Source organism: Pithys albifrons, chromosome 4 (assembly GCF_047495875.1).
Source record: "Pithys albifrons albifrons isolate INPA30051 chromosome 4, PitAlb_v1, whole genome shotgun sequence".
NCBI classification, from domain to species: Eukaryota; Metazoa; Chordata; class Aves; order Passeriformes; family Thamnophilidae; genus Pithys; species Pithys albifrons.
Genome location: NC_092461.1, coordinates 60,991,132 through 61,011,334, shown reverse-complemented (window position 1 = coordinate 61,011,334; position 20,203 = coordinate 60,991,132). Strand labels below are relative to the sequence as shown.

Here is a 20,203-nt window from a genome sequence, read left to right as displayed (position 1 = left end):
ATTATTTAGGGTTCATACACAGACATGACCTGTACAGAGCGGAGAAAGAGACAAAAGTTATGACAGCCAGCTACCGGCATGAGAAACTGGGACCTGTCCCAGCAGCAGCTCTGGTCCCACTGGCTAAGGCAGAGGAGGAAAGGAGCCCAGCTCTCCTCTATCACAGACAGCACCCTTACCACTAAGCTCTTTGCTACTTCTGCTGCGGTAATTCTATCTTCCTAAGCAAAAATTCCATCCAAGATCTGGAAAACTTTCTAACTAAGAACTGAAGTCAGCACAACTATAGACAAAATTTTGATTACAACCAATATTTTTGCCTCTCTACTGCCCCATCCATTAAAAAATATCCAGGTATCTTTACTCAGGGGGACAGTATTGTTGCATAAAGATCCCAAATCACTCATTACAGTATAGGGTACAAGTCCTTTAGCACAGTTGCACGAGTATAATGAAAATAATAAATCCTATTACTGTGACTCTGCTCTGGAGAAGAGGTTCAGACTGGAGCGCCATTTTTATTCCTGAGGAAAGACAGAGAACTCACTTAAATCTCTGGAAAGGCAAAAGTAAAAAAAAAAGTAAAAAATGAAATTAAGATCCAATCACTTGCTTTTTTCATAAATATCTTCATTATAATATTAATAGTGACAGATTTTAAAAATACATATGCAGTTATCAGAGATGTATTCAAATACTTCATGTGGTCACAAAATATGGACTAGATTCATACTGTAAAAATCCTACCATTACTTCACAGCAAATGTTACACAGCAGTATGGTTAGAAAGGACTAACTAACACTGAGAAAGTGTATAACTACAGAAGTTTTTGTATTTTATGTGTTTCATTCTGATTTTAAAATACATTAGTGAAAACTAGAATTAATTGAAAAAGCTTCTTAATTGTAAAAATCAAAGTCAACAATGGCTAAATCAGGCCATATGTTTTAAACATATTTAAAATGAAACCAACACTATGAAATATCATCACAATAACTGAAGTTTAAGAAAGTCATGGTATTTACACTCTTCTAGCTTATAAACATGAGTATGGGAAAGGTATCACTCAAGTAGTAGTGTATGAGATACTCATTAACACCTGGTCTTGAGCCCTGCCAGTCATGAATTATTGTTTCAATTTCCAGTATTTTGAAAGTTTATTGTTCAAGAGATCAGAACTCACTAACAACCAAATAAAATACTATGTTCTACAGTACTGATGCCCTAAAGGGAGAAATTGTAAGATGGCTCTTTTCCTATTAAGCATAAAAAGGAAAAATCAGTTTGAGAATAGCATCAAGGAACTGTAAAAATGAACAAGATACAGTATGGGAGAAAAAAGACACCCTTTATCCAGAAGTACATAGAAAATTCAACTGTGAAATCAGAATAAAGTCATAACATATTGGCTGCTGGGCTTCCTTGTCTAACTAAAGCAGCAGAACTCCTATGAGAAACTTTACCTATTTTGTAAATTATTCTGTGTAAGCAAGGATGCCATGGTCCTAATGTAACTATAGGGAATAATTGTTAAGTGGATGAGATATGGAGACAATGAATTTGTAATCAGTTAAAAATTCCACTTGTAGAGAGAGACAACAGAGTGAAGGCAGTGGATACAGTGATGTCATGTCATTTTCTCATTATCAAGCAACTAGTCTTTGATGTCATGACAAAAAGGGACAAAAACTGTATGTCCCATCTTTTCTTTACATTTTTTTACATACATAAGCCAGTGTTGTACTGTTTTATACACAGTGAAGCAAAACCATTTTGGGGTCTTCCAGCCCCAAGCACAGACTACACAATAAATTCTGTTGCCACATAATAAAACATAAGACCTGGGAGAGAGAGATTTAACTAAGCTGGTCAGAGATGAAATGCAGTTATATAATCAAAATATTTTTAAATCTTCTATGTGGATATTTTTGAAAAATCTGACATACACAAAAGGGATAGTGCATTTATTATACTATGTATGCAACTAGAAAAGCCACTATAACCTCATTTCAGGTGACTAACGCAATTCAAATCTAGGAATCGGCTACATCCCAAGTGTCTCCAGAGGAGCTCCCCTTGATGCACACAGTAGTTATGGACACTTGCACCTCTCAGAGAAAGCTGGGCTGCACAGCCATGCTTGCCAGCTTTGTGTCTTTATTGAGCCCCCAGCTTCCACACCAAATCACCACAAAGGTATTTCTTAATGTCTTGTTCACATACATGTCTACCCAGTCAAAGTCTGCAAGTCGAAAGGCTGTCGCTTTTGTACAGCTGCACTCCAGGGCTTATGAGATGCTGCAATGGGTTTGCCTCTTGTCTAACCTACTCAGCTGCAGCAGAAATACTACAGCAGGCATGTGAAGGGATGCAAATACACCCAAACTGCATTTTACCTCGCTTCCACTTTTGAAAGTACTTTGCACATAGGCAGCTACACAGATTTCATCAAACAGTTCACAGATCGCAGAACATTCTGAGTTGGAAGGGATCCACAAGGATCATCGAGTCCAACTCTAAAGTGAATGGCCCATATGGGGACTGAACCAACAACCTTGGTGTTATAAGCAGCATGCTCTAACCAACTGAGCTAATCTCAGGGGCAGTTGGTACAAACTATATACAAACTGTGAATTTTCCTCTCACACTAAAAATGACCCAAGCAAAACAAGCTCATATTAAAACAACAAAACAAAATTGTCTCACATTTTGAAGTGAAAATACTATCAAATATTCCATTCATTTTTCTTATACATAAAGAAACACAATATTGTGGTGGGTTGATCCTGGCTGGACACCAGTGCCCACCAAAGCCACTCTATCACTCACCTCCTCAACTGGAGAGGGGAGAAAAAATATAATAAAAGGCTCATGGGTTGAGATAAGGGCACTGAGATACCATCACAAGCAAAACAGACTCAGCTTGGGGAGGTTAATTGAATTTATTATCATTCAAATTGGTAGGATAATGAGAAATAAAAACTAAATCTTAAGAACATCTACCCCCGATCCCTCCCTTCATTGCAGGCTTAACTTCATTCTTGAACTCTCCACCTCCTCCCCCAAAAGCAACCCAGAGAAATGGTGGGTGGGAGTTATGGTCAGTTCATCACAGGTTATCTCTGCCATTCCATCCTCCTCAGGGGAAAGCTGCACCAGAGTGGGGTGCCTTTCATAGGAGACACTCTTTCAAGAACTTCTTCAACATGAGTCCTTCCCACAGGCTGCAGTTCTTCATAAACTGCTCCAGCCTGGATCTCTTCCACAGAGTGCCATCCTTCAGGAACAGCCTGGTCTGCATGGGTCCCCCACAGGGTCTCAAGTCCTGCCAGCAAAACTGTTGCAGTGTGGGCTTCTCTCTCCATGGGGACACAAGTCCTGTCAGGACTTCCCACAGGGTCACAGTCTCCTTTGGGCATCTACCTGCTCCAGTGTGTGGTCGGTCCTTCATGAGCTGCAGGTGGATCTCTGCTCCACCATGGACCTCCATGGGCTGCAGGGGCAGAGCTGCCTCACCATGGCCTTCACCATGGGCTGCAGGGGAACCACAGCTCCGGCACCTGGAGCACCTCCTGCCCCTCCTTCTGCACTGACATTGGTGTCTGCAGAGTTGTTTCTCTCACCTTTCCTCACTTCTTTCTTCTCTGGCTGCAGTTTCTGTTGCACAGCAGCTTTTCCCCCTTCATAAATCTGCTGTCCCAGAGATGCTGCCACCAACACTGATGGGCTCAGCCTTGGTCAGCAACAGGTCCTTCTTGGACCCAGTTGGCATTGGCTCCTGTAGTGGTTTTAGCTAGGCCTCAAATTGTCAGGCTCAGAGAATGTACGTGGATTGGGAGACAGCTCTCACCTGACTGGGTAACCAAGGAAATATTTCATACCAGATGATGCAAACCTAAGATATGATGCAGCAGTGGGAGGTGTTAGTTCAGTTTCACCATGGCTGAAGTGGAAGGACGTGCTACAGCTCTTCTACTGTGCTAGGCCTTGCTCCTGCTGCTGCTACTTGCATTTTGTTTGAGTTTCAGGGAAGTAGAAACACTTTGTTGTTATACTTTGCATCTTGCTGGGTGTCTTTTAGAGTGCTTATGAATCTAGAGTAATAGACTATGCATTAACTAGGGAGTGGAAGGTTATTTCTTGTTATATATATAACTTGTGTGTGTGTTATATTGTAGTTTTCTCTTAATTTTCTCTTTTCTGTATAAATACATATAGTTAGTTTCAGCATAAACCTAGTTTGGATGTTTTTTTACCTCTCCTTCTTTTTCTCTTGGCTGGTGGGGGGGGCAGGAACACTTTTTCTCTGTACTTGGGCAGTTGGCATTTTGCCAGCTCAACTGGACATGAAGTGAAACTTCTGGCAACTTCTCACAGAAACCACCCCTGTAGCCTCCCTGCTGTCAAAACCTGGCCATGCAAACCCAGTACAAACACTGACTCAGAGATGCAGAATATTTTTAACAACTGTGAATACACTTGTATCATGTTAAAAAGCATCACACAACATAAAGAAATAGTTATAGCTTTTCTGATTATTATTATTTATTGTATTTTTCTGGAATGTTAATCACTTAGATATTATGACATAAAATATGAATTAAGTGAAATGATTCTTAGACTATGACACAGTAATTGAATAAACAAGGTCAGATAAAGCAGATAAAACATGACAGAAGGCAGAAAACACAGACAGTGACTTTTCAAACCAAACACACTTTGACAATGTCAAAAATTTGAAAAAGCAATAGCAGAAAGACAAGTTGTTGTATGAACAATCATCTGATAGAGAAACTAATGACCTGAACAGACTAAACAGAAGACTGGACTTATTCTGTGCAGAAAGTGAAAATGCACACATGCAGTAGGGTGTTACCACCCTTTCACACTCCCCCGTCATACGACCCAGTGCTCCAAATCTAATCTGTATAGAAGCACATAACACACAGCACGTACTACTTACTTGTGAAGGGCTTTACAAATGTAGCAACTGAGGGCCAGCCACTGCTGAGCAAGAAAAATTACTTGACATATCTTGTATTTTATATAACCAAGAGTTCTGCTTATACATTCTAATCAGTGCCCATTTTTCACAAGCCTATTACATTAATGATCCCAGGTCCTTTTCTGCAGAATGTCTACCAGCAAGTTCTAGCCTATGCTCTCTGTGAATCTGAATGTTCTGCAGCTAAGAAGGCTTTGTTCTTGTCTTCCTTGAATTCCCTTATGAAAACAGACAAAACAAAAAAGCAAAAAGAAATTTTTCAAGATCATATTCAATTTTAATTCTAGTTACAGTGTTTGCAAGTATCCTCTGAGCTGCTTTACAGCATCTACAAATTTAATAAGTACTGTTTCATCCGCATTAGTAATGAAAACATTGAAAGGTACAGCAACAGCAATTCGATAGACCAGGGGCAGTGTCTACGCAGGGAGCATCTCAAGGGGTTTTTTAAGAGCAACCTCTGCTTTGGTTAGAAGCTTATTAATGTGATTCTTCAATGAATGTCCCAAGTCATAGAAACCTAACAATTAACAGCTTCCTAACTAAGGAGGGTTTAGGTTTAGTTGCAGATTTAAAATTCCATTAAATTTTCCGCTTTCCTCCTGTTCTCCTGATATTACTTCACTCGATCAGTTACACAAAAGCATAAAAAATTGCTTAAAGGTAAAACATATTACTGGTATATCATTTCTCACATTTAAACATATATGGACATTAATATAAAAAGTACTATAAAAGTACTAAGCCTCATGTAATTTCTTTTTCCTGCATTATATCTCGCAGCTTATTAGGGGTTGACAGAAACACACAGCTCTGCACTACCTTCAGAGCAGCTGTTAATTCAATCTTCTATGACCTAAGTAACGAGATAGCCACAAAGTAGCAGTTGAGCAAGAGTATGACTTATAGAAACAATCAGCAGATGGTTATCCAGACTTATTATCAGTATTTATCTTATTTATACATTTTAACTAGGTGAAATTGAAAATCTAGGCATGAAATCGCACAGGGTGTCTCCCTCTATCTTTTAAAATATATATATTTTTCTATATTACTGCTGGTCCCCACTGTTTGTTCTCCCCATTTGCTCCTCCACCAATTTTGTTGCTTCTTTCCTTACCAGGAGTGATTTGCCAACAATCAAAATGATCTAATAACTTGCTACCATACCAGGAGGTAATTCCATGTTCTCTCTTCCCCACAGCAAAAAAGGTAATACTTTCTGTCCATTTTTCTCACTGAACCCATTCACATGCAGGTGAAGAGGAACATCAGAGCCGTGCCTGTGTCCGTACAAGGAGGACCATAAACTCCTGGCCTGGAACGGGTACACAGAATTAGCCCTTTCAACTCCTGCTAATCAGCTTGGCTTTGCTGTCCAGCCATACACTAAAAGTTCAGCTCCTTCACAGTGTTCCACACAAACCCCATGATCTCATCCCAAACAATTACTTCTTCAGAAACCTATGGCCTGGTTTTAATTTTTTTCTTTTTTACAGTGTTTTACAGTAGAGAATCTTAATTTCAGTGGAAATATGGACATACCTACCAGCTGATTAACAGTTAAGTAATACATGACAGCAATTGAAGTTATGCCTTAAAAGAATTTTATTTTCCTGAAGTAAACAGTGTGGGGAAGAAGTCATTAACTCTTTTATTTTGGTTGTTTGATAAGATAACTTACAATCAAAGACAAAAGTGGACAAGAAAAGGAAGGTCAATTGACACAGAATATTAGGGACTAATACAAGGAGCTGAAAGGCTTACTAAATATTCTCCTACTTGCTCAGTCTGTAACCCAGCACATGAAGACTAACTGAATACTACAGTTCTATACAAGTGTTTTCCTCTGCTCTTGGACTGGAGCAGGAAAGTGGATAAAGTCCCAGGAAAACAAGAAAGGGCCAAGAGGCTGCAGTGAATGCCAGACCACAGATTAAATCCCATTGCACTTTCAGATATCACCCCCCCGGAAGACCATCTTTGCCAACTCCTATGCACAATCAGTAAGAAGCTTTGTGAGAAAAGGCAGGAAGGTTATTTTTTGAAAAAAAATCAAGTAGAAAATTGAACAGATTAAAAATCTGCACTCATATTTTAAAGCCACTTCTTCAAACAGCAGTCAGCTCCATTTCCCTTTTGAATTACTACACAGGACAAGCACATTAAAAAAACAACAACAAAGGACTTAAGACTCATAAAACTGATATAGAAACTACTCCATCTCACAGACTTCTTTCATTTTGAAACCATATTGGTTCCCTAATTTCCAATACAATGTTGATCCAAGATACTACATAAAGCCTATGAGTTTCTTAATCAATGACCAGATCACCATTATCACAGAATCACATTATGTGGGAATATATATTATTTATGTCTGTCACTGATTCAAACCTTTTCTATCAACTCTTTTTATAATAGTATTGTGTAATTTTGAAAAGAAAAAGGAAAAAAACCAAACTGGACAAATAAACTAACTAATTATGGAATCAAAGAGTAAAAATTTTCTCAATCAACAAAATGGCCAAAGGTGGGAACTTTTTCTGCCATTTACTTATGGTGGCTTAGCAAAAAGGACTAGAACACACTAGATTCAAGCAATCTGAAACACATAGTATACATCACAAAGTAAATACAATAAGCAAACATTTTGGATGTAGTAAATTGCTTAAGCCACTACAGCAAAAGACAAGTAACTAATAGGAAAAATCTGTGATCTGTAAGGCCATCTACATGCACAGTGCACCTCACACCAGCACAGTTACCCATACACTGCATGGCACTGCTGTACAGTGAGATATGAGGATTCAGGTGAGGATTAAAGACATCTGTGATTGAGGTTTACAAATATCAGCGAGGTATCTAAACTCTCACTGTAGTCAAAGGAAATACAGCATGGAATTACCATGTGCCAGATGAGATGTCCTGAGATATCACATTTGGATACCTGCCTATTCCATCAGCTGCTGCTTCAGCAAGCAGACATCCTCTCAGAAGATCCATGCTACATCTGACACTGCTTGTCGCAGTTCAGAGAAACCCTGACATGAAGAGGCAATGAAATGGTAATGATGTATGTATTTAAAGAAATGTATTACACCACTAGTCAATACAGCCAGCAGACCCAGGGAGTTATTCAAGGTGATCAACAAGTAGCCTTCTAATTTAGGATTAGCTAACCACAAGAGCTGAGTGGCAGCTGAGGAACAGACAATGTAACTTAGTGTCCCAAATTGCATGAGATGCCAAAATACAGTCAACTGAATCCTACCCAAGGCTACTGCCAAACTTGTCTTCAACAAGTAAGTGATCATGGCCTTCATTAGCACTAACAAACACGATTACAGAAGAGAGGTTCCCACCTAATACACTTGCCATGGACATAAGGAATGATGGAAAATGCAGGGGTTGGAGCACTGACTGCAACTGTGCACATTTGCATGTACAAGAGTCTAAAAACCAGTAACAAGAGAAACTGCACAGAAAGTAGAGCATATTGACAGGCAGGAATTCAACTCTTCCCTTGATTTCCCTGGCAACAGGGAGGCTGACATGAAAAAGCTGAGAAAGGAGCAACTCAGGCCACAGTGCATCTTACTGTGTACAGCAAAACTAACAACCCCAGCCTGTATACAGGACTAATTTTCTCTTCTAACAGAGGAATCAGTCAGGTCCTGTGTATACCAGACAGCTACTTGAAGACTCAAGTGGACACTTCACAGACAGACATGAAACAGAGCTCCTAAGAAGAGAAACTTTATTAATATTCATCTTCAACTAGGATGGAAAAAAGGATTGCTATTCTGTATTGAAATGATAAGGGAGATCATCAACTTAAACATTTCAATGCCAGAGGAAAACTAAAAAATAAGGAAAGCCACTCTGTTGCAACAGAAACTGAGCCAGTTTGGCATCCCAAAGCTTTTCAACCTGTTTATAACCCAAAGCCCAAGGGGGGAAAATCAGTCTGGTTTATATAAATGTTTGCTACCTTAAAAAGACAATTTCATCAGAAAGTCTGTCTCAATTTATTGCTGCTGTCCAGAAAACAGAGAAGATGGTAAAAAAAGCTGTGGAAATTTCCAACAGCCAATATCAGCTAACCCAGTTCTCACATTGCCACAAATTTTATGCCCAGAAAAGATTCTGGACCATCCAGATACAACACTGGTTCAGACACAGCCATGAGTTTGACTGAGCCAAGACACTGAATTATTACACACAAGAAAATGTGAAACTCCCCCATGAAACAGCAAGGTGATCATCAGAGCCTCCTTTGTGGAAGGCCTTCCTCATCCAAAACCATCATGGTTTGAGAGAGATCCCAAAAAATAATTTATAGATGGCTATAAAGCCTTACAGATCAGAGAGCAGACACACACATTGCCCAGCACTAGAGGGTAATATTCTTCTTTGTCTCTGTTCACTGCACATGGGAGCAAGAATTAACCCAAAGCACAAGAGCTGGCTGTCCATTATTGTAACTCTTAAGCTCTCTTCCTTACCTTGACTGAAAAAACTACCTAGTACTTCTTGAAAGCCAAAAACCTGTATCTCACCCAGACGCTCTGTGAAACTCAGTCATATCTGTAACACTTTTAAAAAGATTAAGTGGTCATCCTACTGTCTTGCTACAGAGGCAGGTGAGCCACATTTGCCTTAGGTTAAACAAAAATGAGTCACTCTGCTTTACTGAAGGAAAAGAGCTGAAAAGAAGAGAGGCCTAAGCCACTGGTTTAACAATCAATCATCAGCTTAAAAATGTAGAAGGGGATTGAGTAAATGAAACAAACATGACTCAGACTTGACACACTGCTGCTACACACTCGTTTGAATCAAAGCTGTAATTGGTTCCTTATTTGTGATGTTGGAGTCTAATTAGAGCTCCATCCAAGAGCCTAGTTACTTATTTAATTAGTATTTTGAAATTTCTCTCATATGTATTTCTAAAAGCCAGGGTTTTTTTTTCAATTTGTGCTAACAAGTAGTAGTTATATTGCTAAGATCTCCAATAAGCTTTCACTGATTTAAAATTGCAAAACACTCTTATTCTAAGTAAAACATCTCTCCAACTGTTATTTTGTTCTGAAGCAAGCAAAAATTACTTCTTGACTTCATTCCTTCATTAGAAACTGCATATTATTACAGGAATTCAGGAAATTATCTTGGTTTTCCTTGACTGCCTGTGACAAACTACTTCTCATTCAATTTGAGATAACAAAGTTTGGTGAAGTAGCAGAAACATGTCTTTTTCTTTAAAAAAAGTTACATCTCCTGCTACTGGCCCTCCTCATACTGTAGTCACCTCCCTGTAATGAACAGCTACAAGATCCTCAGGGAAGGTGGTTTCAGTGGAGAGAGAAACATTGCTAGAAGTAGATAAAATTCTGATTTATGTGCCTTTTGTTCTTCTCCATGAGTGCATTTAAACAAAAACAGTATTTCACACCTAGGGTGATGAGTGCTCACCTGCAAGTCTCATACAGCTTCCAAAAAGTTCCAGTTTCCAGACACAATTGGGGGCAAATTGCCATCTCCTGTTGAAGAATCATTCCTGGAGTTCTCCCTTGCCTCAACTCTTCCATAGACAGTTTATGCAATGCTTGGATTTAAGATAACGTTGACACACAGTTCATACAGAGACTGTCTCCCTGCTCACGAGAGGATTGGATGGGGCCTCTCCTTACAGACATAAAGCACCTTGTCAGGTTAGGAGTTCTGCAATGAATTCAAAGAGCCTCCTCCCTATATTCAGTGCAGCTCTCCCCAGTCAATGAATAAAGGTAAAATAATTACCAAGTATTGGATTGGGCCTACCAAGTACTCTGACTGAAGAAAAGCACAACATCTAAGTTTGCAGCTGGAGAAAATTAAGTTTAGATATGCTATGTTTGGGGGCAAGATCTTGAAATGCTGCAAAATTTATGACACAGGCCTGACTCAACACCAGTGAAAAGAGAGCCTAAAAATTAAGGAAGTGGACAGATAATTCATAGGCAGTGGTGACCTGGGGCAACTAACACTGGACTCCAACAAACAAGATGGGAAGAAAGTGCCTAAAAGAGTGCAACAGAAAACCAAAGGAGCTAACTCATCTAGCCACATGCAGCAGGCAGCTATCAGTGAAGGCTCCTCAAGCACACTGAGAATGAAAAGAATCATCAACAACCAACAAAGTTCACCAGGACAGTAATCACCTACTGATTCCTCGTAGCAAACCCATGCTTTGAACAGAAAGTATCAAGTTGTGCAATGAAACATAAATAAATTACTAACTTTAGAAGAAACTACAGATTATAGAAGACTTTGACAAACCAGGTAAAGGAAAAAATCCTAGTGGCAGTCATGCACATCCTTTCCAAGTTAGCAAAGGCAGAAAATGCTGAAGAAAAGCTGCTGGATAAATGATCAGTACTAAGCATTAGTTAAAGATCATAAACTTGGCAGACAGAGTGCATGTTCTGCTGCAGCACTGAGGCCACGCACAACTGTCAGGATGGCAAAAGGTTAATTTCTGGAGCTGAAGCAGGAAGGAGGATACTAAAATAACAACCAACAACAGAATGGAAGAGTGCAGGTAAAAAGACATTTGGTTCAAATTGAGCACACTGTGAGAGCACGGAGTCAGCATGACAAAACCAGGCTTTCTCCTCCAACTTGTGTACTAGTGTTTAGGAATACCATATAGGATGTATCATAAAATAGCAAATCTTCATCCATACAGCTGATGATTCAGAACAACTTATTTCTCCAGACCAAATGAAGTTATAAGCATAAGTACTTTAGGAAAAAAATGTAAACAAACTGTGAATTAAAATCAAGACTTCTCTCAAGAATTTTTACACAGATAGAGTCAGAAATAAAATGAAGGACAACTCTGGCTGAAAGTGCAACCTGATTCAGTGGTAACATGAAATGATTAAAAATAACAGGAAACAGCACCTAGAAATGGGCAAAAGTGAAAAAGACGTTTGTGTATATCAGAAATGGCAACACTGTTCATAACAACACAGTCTCACTACCCGGAGACAGAACTGATGGGCAGACAAAGCTCTGAGCTTCCCTACAAAGAAATGTCGTTCTCACCACTCACTGTACTTTCAGCACTCCAGGGCCATTAGACTGAGCAGGGTAAAGATAACATTTGAGACTCTGGAACCACCTTAAGCTAGAGTAAAAGAACAAATTTGCTTTTGAACTTGCAGGGAAAACACTTCTGTTCACTACAAATTTAAGATTCTCACTCTTTACCTTCAAAAGCAAAATCAAGTGGCAAAAAAGCACTTCAAAAGGGAAGGAGGAGGACCCTATTTTCTAGGATCACCATCCAGCTAATTTGGCTACATATATATGCCTAAGACAGTCTCACCTCCTGCCAAAAAATGTTGCTGTTAATGAAGGGTAGTGCTTTTAGCCCAAAGCCCGTCCAAGGTTGGTCCAGGTTGCGATGACCCAGCACAAGCTCAGGCAGAAGTGCAGACCCCAGAGCTGTGGAGCAGAGAGCCGCAATCCAGAACAATCCAGCAAAGACACCCACGTACAAAAAACAAAGTAGGCCTAGAACTAGAACTGCTTCAGCTAACCCTGTGCTCCTCCACTGCTCTGTCCTGCCCTATCTCAGGGATATATTATGTTTATTAGTCTGACAGTAACTATGGCTCCCTTTCTCCTATCGGGAGCCTGAGGTGCCTGAGCAAAGGGAAACAGCACCAGGCAGTACCTGCAATGAGAACAAATAAAACCATTTCTGTTTTGATGCTAGATGTCAAAACTTTTAGTGAGCACAGAGTTAGTTTAAAGCCTTGAAGAGGTTCAAATTACTACTGTGTCCAAGAAAAGAAACAATTTCAAATCCAAGATAGGCAAGTTGCGGTTTACATTTTTAAAAATTACTTAAGTTTCAAGCTACAGCAGTCGTTTGCTCTCATGCCTACCTGTAACCAAGGTAAATGTTACAAAGTTTCAAGGGACTCTGACTGCAGTAAGATCTGAACAGAATCAGAAAGAAGAGTCAGATTTACCCAGGTAGTTTAATGGTCACATGAAAAAGGTCTCCACAGCCACATCCTCCAGTGAACTGCCACTGACAGCAATTTGTGGAAGGGCTGGTTTCTCAAGAGGCTTGTAATGTAACAGCTGAAGGAAAGTGCTATATTAAATTCTTCTCCTGGGACTTGGCAAATACCTATGGTTGCCTGAAGTCCACATACAGAATGTTCTCATGAATAACAACTCCATCAAGTCCACGGAAATGGGATCCAGTCCTGGCATCCTCAGTGAGCTTTCACTTGCTTAAGGCTCTAAGTGATAAAAACTGGCCAGTCGAAGAGGAGTGAAGAAAAATGATGTGGATCACTCTCCCTTCTGAAGAAGCTGAATCCATTATCTGACCCAGTAGATTCAGCTAAGAGACAATGCTGAGAGATGTTTCTGAGAAACCAGGGCAAGCTTTCCCTGCTTTCCGATCCAGGAGAAGCTTCTCATTCCCTTTCACAAAGGTCAGATTTCCTCAGCTGCTGTGCAGAAGCTGAGAGGACACTCATTTCTTACAAAACTAGTAAGTGCCTTGCACTGAATTATAAGAGAGTCAGGAGGGTTTTCAAGAAAATCGCTCTGGAATCATTAATTACAATTCCCAGGCCCTAAACAGGTACAAAAGGAATGTCTCGGGTATATATTCTTAAGCAAAATACTCCCTTGAACAGACATTGCCACCACAGATGAAACAATTCAAAGCAGGGTAGGTTTAAGTACTATCAGAGATACGAGACTGAAACAGAAAGCAGAGAAAATATTTTCTTCAGTCTGGAATGGAAAAAACAACCCAGTATCCAGGACTGAAGAAGGACCGGAAGACAAGAAAAAAGTAAAACAAACAAGCAAAGTGTTAAGACATTTTAGACTATTTCTTGTTCTTAATTTGTCTAACAAAGCTAAAGCTACTACAGAGTGGTTCAGGTGGGTTTTGGTGAGGTCTTTTTGTTGTTGTTGTTGGGGTTTTTTTGGTTCGTTGATTCTTGGGTTTATATCAGAACAAGTGAGTACACTACAAAGTGACCCAGCATTGCTCTGTCTCAGCTCTGCACGTTCACTCTGGCAACAGTGGATCTTGATTTTATCCTTCGAAATGTATCAGTTGCATGGATGTGTCATCTAAATGACATGGAAAAAGTTCACTATCACTTTCAGACAGTTACTTATGCGGAGAATTTCAGTTACTGACACCAATCTGCATGTCCAGTATATTGGAATTTCCTTATATTTGTATAACACTGCTTTTTTTAACTGGGGTCACTGTAGGAGAAACTGGGAAAGCAAATACATAACAGGAGTCAAAAGGAAGAAACTAAGACTAGCAATAGCAATAAAAATTAGGTTCCTCATCTCTTAAAGAACTCTTCTTGATCCAACAGGTGACCGTTTCCATTGCAAGAAAATCTGATTTTCCAGAAAATCTGATCTATGATCAAAAACATTTCCTTCAGCCTGGAGGCAAACAGCTTCCTCAAAGCTGGAAAGCAGCAAAACTGGAAGTGTGACCACCGTGATCCTTTGGAATTTTTCAGGAGAAGATAAGACTGTAGGCATACACTTTGAGTGAGCATGTGGACTATGGTAAAAATCTTAGTAAGCTATCCTTGCCCAGAAACTAAGGATATGAGGGTAACCCACACCTGATCCAGTACTTGGCCACTGGTTATAACCAGTGACCTCTGCAAACACCAATGGGGATCTGAGCTCAAAAACTGAGTTCTAATCTGTCGAAAAAGTGTCTTCCTCTCATCATTTTAATGGCAACTAAATTAGAAGATTATAGGGATACAGAAGTATAATGGAGTCACATTAAATAATTTAATATGAAAAAGAGTGCTATTTACCAGGGTAAAATTTAAATTTCATAATTTGACTTTATTTGGTTAATTATCAGTAAATTTGTAACATTCTAGTGATATACTATTTCGATGTATAGTTGACCAAAGATGCAGCATGACACAGGTGAACACACTGTGACCACAGAGTACACAATTCATCGCTGGGAAACTTTGCAAAAACTACCAGCTTAACAAAAAAGACACAACAAAACCCAAACACAAAACACTTGTTGCTGAGATGAAGTATGAGCAAACTTTAGCAGCTACAGACATGGATGTTCCTATAGTATTACACTACCACCTTTTCAAAATTCATTTTTACATTAGGAGTTGTGACAAGCAAGTTTTTTATTCTAAACAGTTTCCAGGGCAATGCCTGAAAGGCATCTCTCAGATTCTTGCTGAACTTTTAATCTTTTAATGCAAACATACTTTGGATAATGCTGATTGTGACTCAGTGCCAACAATGAGCAGACCCCCTAAAAACACAGACTTTTAATATATATGTGTGTTAACTACGCTATATAAAGGTTCCATTTTCTCTCTTCACAGAGTTTGTCATGCACTCCCACCATTCTGTTCCTCCTCTTGCACCCCATATCCTTTCCTTCCTGAGAAAAACTGCCAGCCCCATTCCCTGACCTGCCTTTGCAGGACTCCTGTCTTGTGCTTTTTATGCCCCTCAACCAATTGGAACCCCCGCCTTTCTTTCTCTTCTTCTTTTCTTTCAGAAGAGAGAGAAAAATCAAGAAATATTGTGAAAAATACAGGCTATGAGTGATCCAAAGATTAGAAATGCAAAATGATTGGTTCTGGCAAAAGACAGGCCCTAACTCTTTTCCTATAGATCTTGCTGTTACTGATAGGAAATCAGCGTAAGGAGGGGAAAGAAAAGTGAAGCTTTGGTGGCTCATTAACAAAAGTTACGTTGTTTCAGTTACCCCAAAAAGATGAAGAGTTAGGTCCTTCCCACCACATCAGTGAGACCCACATGAGGAAGTAGATACTTTGCACTCCAGTGGGAGAAAATCTGTGCCCGTGTATCTATCAAATATATACAAAAACAAAATGGCACTAAAACTGCATAGTTTGTTTATAAGGCCTACTCTCCAATGGGATGATATTATAAGAAGATCTATTTGGGGCTGAAGGACTGGACATAATTGATGGGAGTTTTTCAGTGTTTTCAAAGACTGTCAAGACTGACAAGTCAATAGCCATGTATTTTGGGTAGGTCAAAACAAACTGCCTGGACAGAGCGTGACAGGTGCACCTTTCCTAATGGCTACAGACACACTCTTGGAATCAGAGGATCTGCTTCACCACGGCCTGTTGCCTAACCTTCCCAAGGTCACTTTTCATGACACTTGACAAATAAAACATCTAGTATTTGATTCACTTCCCACATTCACACAAACCTGTGTAGGAAAATCAAGCCTGATCTTTGCCCCCAAGGAAGGGGCTGATTGAGTTAAATCCTTATTTAAACTTTGTCTAGTCCTTTAAAGACCTCTGATGGGGTTTTCCTGCAAGTAAAACTAGAAATTTTGTTTATAATCTACTATCATAATTCAAGATGCAAGATTATTCAAATTTATTATTTTGACATAATTCTTGAGGGATAAAATAATTTAAGCTGGAAACAAGATATATGAAGACTTTGGCATCCAGCCTGAGCAGAATCCAAACTGGATGACTTCTGCTGAAGCTAAACAACATGGTTGAAAATTTGTCTGCAGAGAAAATAAAATCTGAATTGTCCCTTCCCCTCAAAAAATATGAACAAGCAGGCAGTCTCAATCCTGCTTCTAGCTGGCAGCAAGAGGAAGCTCTGCAAAGACAGGCAAGAGCAGAAATATCTCTCTCAGAGTTTTTCTAGGTCAAAGCTAAGGTTCAGTGGCTGGAAATCAGTACTGGAAATCTTGCACTGCTGCTGACTTTCTAGAAAAAAAATATTTCATTCAGAAATCTGTCAGCCTGGCACTGTTTATATAGGAAGCAATGCCACAACAAAGCCTGTACAAAACCTCCCTGTAGTTAGCAAATTACTTAAATACATTAATATTACTACACTGGTGCAGACAGCTAACCTGGAATTACCTCACAGCCCAGGAAGACCTTACTCCTGTGCAGCTTGATGCCTAGCAATGTAAGCAAGATAATGTACGCTTGCTGACAGAAACACAATGCAACTGCACCAAGTTAGAGCAGAGTAAACAGCCTTACTTGTGTCTTAAAATGCTGCAGTTACTCATACACATTCCTCAGTACTGTGCAAGACAGTATTTCATGCAAAAAGAGGGGTTACAACAGCAACACTTTATCTATTCTTTGGTATAGCCTAAACTTTTTTTTAGTACTATGGTAGTTGCAGAGGGAGCACTCCAAGCACAGTTCAAGAACCTTATGGCTTGGTATTCCCAGGAACAGCTTGGTCTTGGTATTCACAGGAACAGTGTGCTGGCTGTAGGACAAGACTGGGCAGATACACTGTGTGGAAATGTTTTTGCTTGGGTATCACTGACTTGGGTGGGCCCCTGAGCATTAGATGGCAAACAGCTTCACTGCAGGATTCACTCTTACAGCTCACGCCAAGCAGCCCACTCTTTCCCAGGAGGACATGGCTGTGACTTCCAGGCCTCGCTGTGATCAAGATGAACTTTTTCCCACCAGAGACATCTGAACATTGGGAAAACGCCACCAAACCCCGGAGAAGCCTGGACTAGGCAACTTCACTCCAGTATCTCTCTGGGTGCCACCTCAACGGCGGCCACAAACCCCTCGTGCTGGGCGAGGGCCGGCAAATCGTTCCGCTGCCCATTGCTTGGAAGAGACGCCGACATCCATTTTGGGAGTGGGAGAGCCCAGCACTGATGGCAAAGTTTCGGGCCCTGTCCGAAGTTTGGGGGCAGGGCAGGATGTGCGAAGTGAGGACAGACTAACACACACGTACAGACCCCCGCTGGCCGAGCTGCGCGGTCCGCGCCGCTGACCGGGCGAGCAGCCCCCGGCGGCCCCCGCCCCTCCGGTGGCGGAGCGGCCACCCAGCGCCCCCGAGGCCGCGCACCGCCACAGGGGTACGCCTGCCCGGCCGGGCCACGGAGCGAGTTCGGGTCGCACAGAACTCCTTCCCGGGGTTTGGGGTAGGGCAGGCCCTGCGCGGACCCCGCCGTGCCCGGCCCCACCGCACGGCCCGGCCGCAGCCCGGCCTTGGCGCACCGGCGGTGGCCGCAATGGACCCGGGTGCGGGGATGTGCGGAGGAGCTCCGGGAAAGGCTCCAGGGGGGCTCCTCCGCGGCCCCCGGGGTGGCAGCGCTGCCCACCTGTGCCCCCGCCCGCCTCCTCCGCCCCTCGGCGGGGACTGGTAGCGGGCGGGGGCCCCGGGGCACACGGCGGGGTCGGTGCCGGCCCCGGCCCCGGCTCCGGAGCGGATCGGAGCGGGGCCGGCAGCGCCGTGGCGCAGCAGCGCCCGCCCGGCCGCGGGAGGCGGGGGGCGCCGGCCGAGCCCTCGCCCGAGAGCCGCCGCGCCGGCAGGAGGAGCGGGAAGCCGGGACGGGGACTTGGACGCCGCTGCCGAAGCCGCTCCCTCCCCTGCCGCCCGGTTACCTGCTTCCCGGGGACACTTTGCAGACGCCTCCAACATCGGCAAACACTAAAGAGAACTGACCCCGCCGCCGCGGCGGCCGCCGCCGGCCCCAACCACTGCACCCCCCCGCGCTCCCGCCGGCGCCGCCGCCCCGCCCCGCCGCCCCCGCGCCGCGCGCCCGCCCCGCCGCGCCCGCCGCCCCCTCCCGCCGCCGCCCCCGCCGCCCCCGGGCCGCTCCCGCCGCGCTCCCGGCGCCGCGCTCCCCCCGCGCTGCCGCCACAATGGCCCCGTCCGCCGCCGGCCCGGCCCGGCTCGGCCCCGCAGCGCCCCCAGCGGCGGCGCAGGGAGCTGCGCCACCCGCACGCCCGCAGCCCCGGCGCGGCCCGCGGCGTCCCGAGCTCACCAGTCCTGTCCCCCCCGGGGCCGGGGCCGGGCTCCACCACAAGGCGAGGCCTCGGCAGCGCCGCAGGAGGAAGCCCCGACCCGGCCGGGGTGCCCCGGAGCTCGGAGCGCAGCGGCGGGGCCGCGCCGGGGCGGGAGCGCGGCCGATCTCGCCGTGCGGTGCGGGCCCTGCCCCCTGGCGGCCGCTCCCGCAGGGACGGGGTGCAGGGAGGGAGCGGGAGCGAGGGCTGTGCCAGGGAAGGGAAAATAAGGGCTGGCACTAATACAGGCGGAGCGCGGAAACAACATGGCCCAACTGAGAGCGGGTCTGGCTTTATTTCTCCGAGCTGGTGTTGCTCATCGCGCTCTCGTGGACCACTAACTCTCCAATGTGCTTCCCCTCTCACCTCCTTTCCCCTCCGAGACAGCTGTTCTCGGAGGAAGGCAAAAGCTCATAAACGTGATTTAAGCCAACATCATGTTCTGTGCAGAATGAGAGCAAATCATGTTTCTGAAGCGGGAGATAACCGATGCAGTTGCTGGGTGCTGCCCCACAGCTGCCTGGGGCGAGGATGCAGGAAGGAGGACCAGGGAGCGCAGCTGTGGAGGTTCTGCCATGGAGATTCCACGGTGCATCCATCACTGAAACCTCCTCCCTGCCCAGGTGGGCACAAACCCTCCCTCCTTGCACACTGCCAGGGCTCAGCTTGATGAAGTCCTGGGTAACTTGCCGCATTTTTTGGACAGCCCTGTTTCCGTGCCCTTCCAACCAATAACAGTCCTATGATTTTGCCATCATAAAAATACTTGTCTTGTTGCAACGTTTCAGGTTTGAACGTTCCTTACAGAAGGTAGAACTAGACAGAAAAATGAAAAGAAGCAGAAAGAAAAAAGTGCTTATGAAAAATTGAGATTAAAGTCTAAAGAGTTTCTTTCTTTAAATCAGAAATTAATAGAGGGGGAAGGGGGGGGGCGGGAGGGTATAGAAATTACTTTTTCACTTTCTTTAGCATGAAAAAGATAGCATTCAAATTCTTTATCTCAAAGCAATCCGTTTATTGTTCAGTAATAAAAGACTTCCAAGTTTGATCCACAATCTATGTAATTTTTTTTTTAAATCTGCCTTCTTGATTGACTCAAGTACTTATTTGCCAAGTAAGACAAACCAGGAATTTTTAAATCTATGTGAAAGCCAGGTAGAAGCATTAGAACTTGAGGCAATGATCTTCCTACCTGATTCGCTAGACTGCAGTAACAACATTCGTCAAAAACAAAAGCATATTTGGGGGGGGGGGGGAGGGGGGAGATGCCTACATCTTTTTACTAAGCAGATGGGTTTTAATGATAGTTATGAG

The 20,203-nt window shown here is 42.9% G+C and overlaps 1 protein-coding gene across 3 annotated transcripts in view; it reads right to left on the bottom strand.

Moving 5' to 3' along the window:
- Positions 1-19,037, bottom strand: part of STAU2 (staufen double-stranded RNA binding protein 2) — a 177,616-nt gene extending 158,579 nt beyond the window's left edge. For 2 of the 3 annotated variants that reach the window (XM_071554346.1, XM_071554348.1), the window contains exon 1: positions 18,488-18,601. The gene's annotated coding sequence lies outside the window, so the exon portion shown is untranslated. Of the gene's footprint in view, positions 1-18,487; positions 18,602-18,870 lie in introns of those variants that run through there. The other variant, XM_071554347.1, reaches the window with a different exon arrangement.
- Between the last annotated feature and the right edge of the window lie 1,166 nt (positions 19,038-20,203).